An 8146-nucleotide genomic window follows, 5' to 3' on the forward strand; every position below is an offset into this window, starting at 1 on the left:
TTTGTTTTGTTCTTTTTGAGACAGGTTCTCATTCCATCACCTAGGCTGGAGTGCAGTGGTGTGATCATGGCTTACTGCAGCCTCGACCTCCCAGACTCAGTGATCCTCCTGCCTCAACCTCCTAACTAGCTGGGACCACAAGTGCACCACCACACCTAGCTAATTTTTAATTTTTGTAGGGAGGTCTCCTATGTTGCCCAGGCTGGTCTTGAGCTCTTGGGCTCAAGTGATCCTCCCGTCTCAGCCTCCCAAATTGTTGAGATTACAGGCTTATGTCACTGTGCTTGGATAAAACAGACTTAGAGCAAATGATCGTGAGAAGGCTCTCTGAGGAGGGGCCGTTTAAACTGCTCTGTGAGAAGCTCATACAATGAAAAGGTCCGTATGAAGATTATCTCATATACACACCCCCAACATAAAAGTCCACACCCTGTGGTTTTAGGTTTCCTTTTAATCGTATTTAACATATTTAACAGAGATGCTTGTTTTCAAACCACACCCCAAACCACTATGCATAGTGGATTACTCATTCTGCCTTGTTGGCCCTGGCTGGTCTGTGTGGCTTTGGGCATAACCTCCTAAATCCCCAGGCAGGAGCTGTGCTTCATGGAATGCCAATAATGGCATGTGTGAGTAAATGCACTGATCCCACACACATGCTCCTCTCCCTCCCTTCGGCCTTCTCCTGGAGTCTGGTAGAACCTTAAAGGGTGAAGACAGCCAAGTGTATGATGCATTTCTCCCAATAAGTAACAAATACTGCCAGGACATGTTTTTACTAAATATACACTTGACTGAAGCTGCATTCCAATTTTCCTGATTTGAATTTGCAGAATCCAAATGTCCAGCAAAAACCATCTGGCTCAGGCACAGTGCACCTCACATCATGGACCGCTACTGAAAATTGCCAACCCCAGTTGGACACTTTCAGACCTTGTTATGACACTGTTGGAACCATCAAGGAGCTCTGAAACATACAGTGAACAATTACTTTCTGCTGTTGACTATGTGCCAGGCACCATCTACACACAAAAATGAACCGTCCCAGTGACAACCTTCAAGGGACTTCCAGGCATACAGTAGACCTGCATGCAGACAGACAATCGTAACATAGGAAACTTCCTTTAATCCACTGCAAAAATCCTCTACTAAAAATACAAAAATTAGCTGGGCGCCGGGCGCGGTGGCTCACGCCTGTAATCCCAGCACTTTGGGAGGCCGAGGCGGGTGGATCACGAGGTCAAGAGATCGAGACCATCCTGGTCAACATGGTGAAACCCCGTCTCTATTAAAAAAAAAAAAAAAAAAATTAGGAGGGCATAGTGGCAGGCGCCTGTAATCCCAGCTACTCAGGAGGCTGAAGCAGGAGAATCACTTGAACCTGGGAGGCAGAGGTTGCAGTGAGCCAAGACTGTGCCATTGCACTCCAGCCTGGGCAACAAGAGTGAAACTTTGTCTCAAAAATAAATAAGTAAATAAATAAATAAATAAATAGGGCTGGGCGTGGTGGCTCACACCTGTAATCCCAGCACTTTGGGAAGCCAAGGCGAGTGGATCACAAGGTCAGGAGTTTGAGACCAGCCTGACCAACATGGTGAAACCCGTCTCTACTAAAAATACAAAAATTAGCCTGGTGTGGTGGTGTGCACCTGTAATCTCAGCTACTCAGGAGGCTGAGGCAGGAGACTTGCTTGAACCCAGGAGGCAGAGGTTGCAGTAAGCCGAGATTGTGCCATTGCATTCCAGTCTGGGCGACACAGCAAGACTCTATCTCAAAAAATTAATGAATTAAAAATTAAAATAATAAAAATCTTAGCTCCCAAAATCTCAATTTCAAAATTCACTTTTCAGCCACCACCTCCCATTGTTAACTCTATTGTGCTCCAACTCTAATGACCCTTCTGCTTTACCAGGACCTGCAATTCATTCCTTAATCAATTCTGCTTTCTTTTCACTACTCCTTATCTCCCAAGGCCTCTATTTCTTCCTTTTCCAACTCAGATTCTACAGTTTTGTTCTTTTCTTCCACACCTCTCCCTTTATTCTACTTGGCAAACCGTAACCCTGGTCGAATCCAACTCTCCACCTATCCCTTGCCTGAAGCCTAATGTGGCCTAAGAAGAGTGTACAAGCATGTTGACAGGTTTCACCTTAAACTCAAGACCACAGGCCTCAACAAGCACGTTGTTGCTGCCCAGCCGTCCTGCTACACATCTCTCTGCCCTATTCCTTTCTCCTAGATGGCTGTTTCATGCTTTTTCCTCTCTCCAATCCTCCAGTGCTCCCTTGCTCTACTTTACTCTCAGCCATGTCCTGCTTTCCTACAGCACTGAAAACAGTGAGGCAGCTGGAAGAGGACTTGGGCACCTCGCCACCTCTCCCCCAACTCATGGCCTGCAGCTGTGCTCCGACGCTCCGCCTTCCTCCTCCCACTTTGCAGTCTGGGGCTCCTCTCTCAAGCCAACTCCTGCACAGCAACACATTTGATTCCATCTCTCACATGCAGGGGCGACACCTTCATGTCCTTGAAATACTTTCTTCAGTTCGCCTCCACTCTCACCCTTTCCTAATGTTCTCCCTACCTTGCTAACTACTCCTTGTTGGTGTCTCCTCATCTCTCTGACTTCTGAGGTTGAAGTATTCCAGGGCTCAGCCCCTGGACATCATCCTTTCTCTAACGATGCTCATCAGTTTGTTTTAACTCATAGCTTTCAAAATCATTTTTAGGTCCAGGCACGGTGACTCACGCCTGTAATTACAGCACTTTGGGAGGCTGAGGTGGGCAGATGACTTGAGGTCAGGAGTTCAGGACCAGCCTGGCCAACACGGTGAAAACCTGTCTCTACTAAAAATACAAAAATTAGCTGGATGTGGTGGCACGCACCTGTAACCCCAGCTGCTCAGGAGGCTGAGAAAGGAGAATCACTTGAACCCAGGAGGCAGAGTTTGCAGTAAGCCCAGATGGCACCACCTGCACTCCAGCCTAGCAGCCTGGGTGACAGAGCAGGACTTCATTCCTCCCCCCTGGAAAAAAAAAAGGCCAGACGTAGTGGCTCATGCTTGTAATCCTAGCACCTTGGGAGACCGAGAGGGTGGATTACCTGAGGTTGGGAGTTCAAGATCAGCCTGACCAAGATGGTAAAACCCCATCTCAAAAATAAAAAAGAAAAAAAAAAAAGAAAAAAAGGAAAGAAAAGAAAAAGAAAAGAAATCATCTCTAGGGCTGGGCTCAGTGGCTCATGCCTGTAATCCTAGAACTTTGGGAGGCAGAGGTGGGCAGATAACCTGAGGTCAGGAGTTCAAGACCAGCCTGGCCAACATGGGGAAACCTCATTTCTACTGAAATTACAAAAATTAGCCAAGCATGGTAGTGCATGACTGTAATCCTAGCCACTTGGGAGGATGAGGCAGGAGAATTGCCTGAACCCAGGAGGCGGAGGTTGCAGTGAACCCAGATCACACCACTGCACTCCAGCCTGGGCAACAGAGCCAGACTTCATCTCAAAAAAGAAATCATCTGGCCTGGCGCGGTGGCTCACGCCTGTAATCCCAGCACTTTGGGAGGCCGAGGCGGGTGGATCACAAGGTCAAGAGATCGAGACCATCCTGGTCAACATGGTGAAACCCCATCTCTACAAAAAACTACAAAAAATTAGCTGGGCATGGTGGCGCGTGCCTGTAATCCCAGCTACGCAGGAGGCTGAGGCAGGAGAATTGCCTGAACCCAGGAGGCGGAGGTTACGGTGAGCCAAGATCGCGCCATTGCACTCCAGCCTGGGTAACAAGAGTGAAACTCCGTCTCAAAAAAAAAAAAAAAAAAGAAAAGAAATCATCTCAGCCGGGAGCAGTGGCTCACGTCTGATATCTCAGCACTTTGGGAGGCTGAGGTGGGTGGATCACAAGGTCAGGAGTTTGAGACCAGTCTGACCAACATGGTGAAAATCTGTCTCTACTAAAAATACAAAAATTAGCTGGGCATGATGGCACACACCTGTAATCCCAGCTACTCAGGCAGCTGAGGCAGGAGAATTGCTTGAACCCTGGGAGGCAGAAGTTGCAGTAAGCCAAGGCTGTGCTACTGCACTCCAGCCTGGGTGACAGAGCAAGACTCCATCTCAAAAAAAAACAAGGAACAACAACAAAAAAGAAATTATCTCCAGGCTTATAAGTTACAAAATTGCCCTAGACCTCTCTCCTGAAAGCCAGACCTCTCACATTCAAATGCCTGTTTGGCACATCTATTAAATGTTCAATGTACTACACGCATTCAACCTGCCAAACACCAGACTCCTGGGCTCCTCCACCTCCAATCTTCCCCTCCTGTCATCTTTCCCATGTTAATAATGGCGACCTGGTTCTTCCAGTTGCTTGATCAAAAAATGTTGGAGACATCCTTGACTCCCCTTTTCCTATTACCTCGCATATCCAATCAACCCATCAACGAATCCCATATCTGCCACCTCCATGGCCACCACCTGGCCCATGTCACCACCATTTCTCAGCTGGAGTATTGAGTAACATGCTAACTTGTCTGTGAGTTTCCACCTTGGAAACCTTACCTTTACTCTCCCAATAGCAAGGAGAGAAATATTTTTACAACAAGTGAGATTATTCCAGTCCCTGATCAAGACCCTCTTGTGGTTCATCAACTCAGTGAAAGCTGATGAACATCCTTCCAATGGCCTGCAAGTCCCTATCCAGTTCTTCCCCACCACCCCATTGTCACCGTTTCAGTCATGATAACCATTCCTCATCTCTTTAAAGTCATGATAACATCCCTTTCACCTATACTTCCTAGCTCCTTTCTCGTCTTGATTTTCCTTCTCTCTCTCTTTTTTTCTTTTGAGACCGTCTCTGTTGCCCAGGCTGGAATGCAATGGCAAGATCTCGGCTCATGACAACCTCCACCTCCCGGGTTCAAGCGATTCTTGTGCCTCAGCCTCTCCAGTAGCTGGGATTACGGTCACCTGCCAATACACCCAGCTAATTTTTTTGAGTTTGTTCGATGGTTTGTTTGTTGAGACAGCGTCTCACTCTGTTGCCCAGGCTGGAGTGCAGTGGCCTGATCGCCACTCCCGGCAACACCCCCTTCTGGGTGCAACCTCAGCCTCCCAAGTAACTGGGACTACAGGCACACACCCCCATGCCTACCTAATATTTTTTTTTTTTAGTAGAGACAAGGTTCCACACCATATTGGCCAGACTGGTCTTGAACTCCTAACCTCATGATCTGCCCACCATGGCCTCCCAAAGTGTTAGGATTACAGGCATGAGCCACTGCACCCAGCCTTTCCTTCTCTTCTTGATCAGGTTTATCACCATCTGATCCCCATATATTTTATGAATTTATTTCTTTATTGTCCACCCCTCTAGAATGCAATGAGCTTGGTGAAGGCAAGGATTTTGTGTCTGTTTCATTCACTGCTGTACGACTAGCACCAATGAGAGTGCCTGGCACATAGTAAGCACTCAGTAAATTTTGGTTGAATAAGTAAGTGGATTAAAGGAAGCTTCCTATATTATGATTGTTTTTATTTTTATTTTTGAGACAGTCTGGCTCTGTTGCCCAGGTTGGAGTGCAGTGGTGCAATCTCTGCTTACTGCAACCTCTGCCTCCCAGTTCAAGAGATTCTCCTGCCTTGGCCTCTGAAGTAGCTAGGACTACAGGTGTGATTCACCATGCGTGGTTAATTTTTGTTATTTGTAGTGGAGATGGGGTTTACCATGTTGGCCAGGTTGGTCTTGAGCTCCTGACCTGAAGTAATCTGCCTGCCTCAACCTCCCAAAGTGCTGGGATTACAGGCATGAGCCACCGTGCCCAGTCCTAAGATTGGCTGACAAGGTCTAGCATGGGGGTCAGCAAACTATGGTCTGTGGGCCAAATTTGGTCTACTGCCTGTTGTTTTCAGCCTTGAGCTAAGAATAATCTTTACATTTTAAAATATAAAATACAAAAAAAGGCTATTATCCCTTTAGCAAGCACAGTTCTCAAAGGGTTGAAGACATTGCTTCTTGGCTCACAAAATCTAAAATATGTACCATCTGGGCCTTCACAGAAAAAGTCTGCCGACTTCTGTTCCAGACTCTAGGGTATGACCATGTGTGCAAGTGGCTGAGGTAAGACAGAAGACCCAATCGTGAAGGTCACAGCTGGTGACTGATGCCACCTCCAGGAGTCAGTGGCTCAAGGGAGAATACAGCTGCCTGTGAGGGTCGCAGGGGTAGCAGAGCGCTCAGGAATGGGCGAAGATGGAGTTAATGGTTGCATGAGTCAAGAGAAGAGACAAAGGGGCAGTTTAGTCACCCCTCGGCTGTCAGGAAAGGCTTTGCCGAGGAAGCCTTTGAGCTGAGGCCTGAAGTACTAGAAGCAGATAGTAGGGTGAAGGTGGGTGGAATGGGGAGGAGGAAAGGGATATTTAGGTGTAGGAAAGCCAGTATCTTACTATTTTTTTGAAATGTATCAATCTGTTGCACATGCTGGAGTGCAGTAGTGTGATCTCAGCTCACTTCAACCTCTACTTCCTGGGCTCAAGTGATTCTCCTGCCTCAGCCTCTGGGGTAGCTGGGATCACAGGCATGCGCCACAACACCTAATTTTTTTGGATTTTTAGGAGGGACAGGATTTCACCATGTTCGCTGGGCTGGTCTTGAACTCCTGACCAGGAGTTTTAATTTTAATTCTTTTAATACTGTCTTTCCAAAATCACAAATGAACTTTGATACAGCCGGAGGATCATAACCAGGGTAATTAGGAGCTTTGGGTAAAGAATACTACTGTTTCTTCATTCATATTTACGTGCTGAGGTATATTGGGATCTCTGTATAAATGCTCTATGAATTAAAGACACACATTGGACTTTAAATCTTGTTCTTTGTTCCCCACAGATCCAGTGGGAAGCTGTCTTATATACATCTTTATATGAAGATTCATTTTTCTTATCAGCATTGTTTGAGAGCAGTCTATCTGCTTATTGCTCTACCAGGCATTAGGGATATTGCAGTGAACAATAAATCTGGTTCTTCCCTGCTCTGAGCTTTCAGTGTACAAGTAATTACATTGAAATAGGATCAATGCTAAGACAAGATGTTATTGGTGCTCACTGTTTTGGTATCTAACCTAATCTGGTGGCCAGAGAAGAATCCTGGAGAAAGTGACATTTAAGTGGAAACTGACAGAGAAACAGGTTGTTGCCAGAGCAAGAAGTGGGTAGTGAGGATGAAGTTCCAAGTGAAGTGATAACGTGTCAAGTTTCGGGTGGGAGAGAGGTCTTTTTAGGGAAATGAAAGACATTGCATATGGGGAGATGAGTCTGGACTATACTGGGTCTCAGTCTTCACTGAACTCTGGGTGAGTGTTTTAAGTCTGGCTTCTCTCAGAGAATGCAAAATCTGTCAAGTCAGAAAGCTAGTTTGTCCTGTTCATAGCTGTAAACTCTACACCTATAAGGCATGTACCTACTGTGCCTGGTACTTGAAATGCACTTGATAATAGTTTGTTGAAGGAATGTGTTACTGTGAACCTTAGTTTACCTCTTTGAAATTCATTATGCTCATCGACCCTCATCACAAACTTGTAAATAAAACTAGAAATGTGAAAGCACTTTGTAAATTGTAAAACATGCAATTTGTTTTAAAGCTGTATGATACTATGTTGCAAACATGTGTAATGCAGTACCTCTGTTGTGCTCCTAACCGTTGTCTTTCTGGGAATCATGTTTACTCCACTAGTCAGAAAAAAATCCCTAAAACATCATATTAATGGTCCATTCATATGTAATATAAAAGTAATTTGATTAGTTAGGAAAAACCATCAGCCTGTTTACTTCCTCTTACCATTTCCCAAAGTGGTTTCTATCATCTTCACGTTGCCTATTTTCTACTAAGTAAGCATTAATCAACGGGAAGTAATTACGCGTTTCCCCTGGCCCAGATTAGATCCTATCTTGTTGCTCATTGTGTACTTATTTTACTTATACCAGTGAATCATTAACTCCTTGAAAGCAGGCATCTTGATCTTTTTTTTTTTTTTTTTGAGACAGAGTTTCACTCTTGTTACCCAGACTGGAGTGCAATGGCTCGATCTCGGCTCACCACAACCTCCACCTCCTAGGTTCAGGCAATTCTCCTGCCTCAGCCTCCTGAGTAG

The sequence above is a fragment of the Cebus imitator genome, unplaced genomic scaffold, assembly GCF_001604975.1.
Source record: "Cebus imitator isolate Cc_AM_T3 unplaced genomic scaffold, Cebus_imitator-1.0 Scaffold406, whole genome shotgun sequence".
Classification (NCBI taxonomy): Eukaryota; Metazoa; Chordata; class Mammalia; order Primates; family Cebidae; genus Cebus; species Cebus imitator.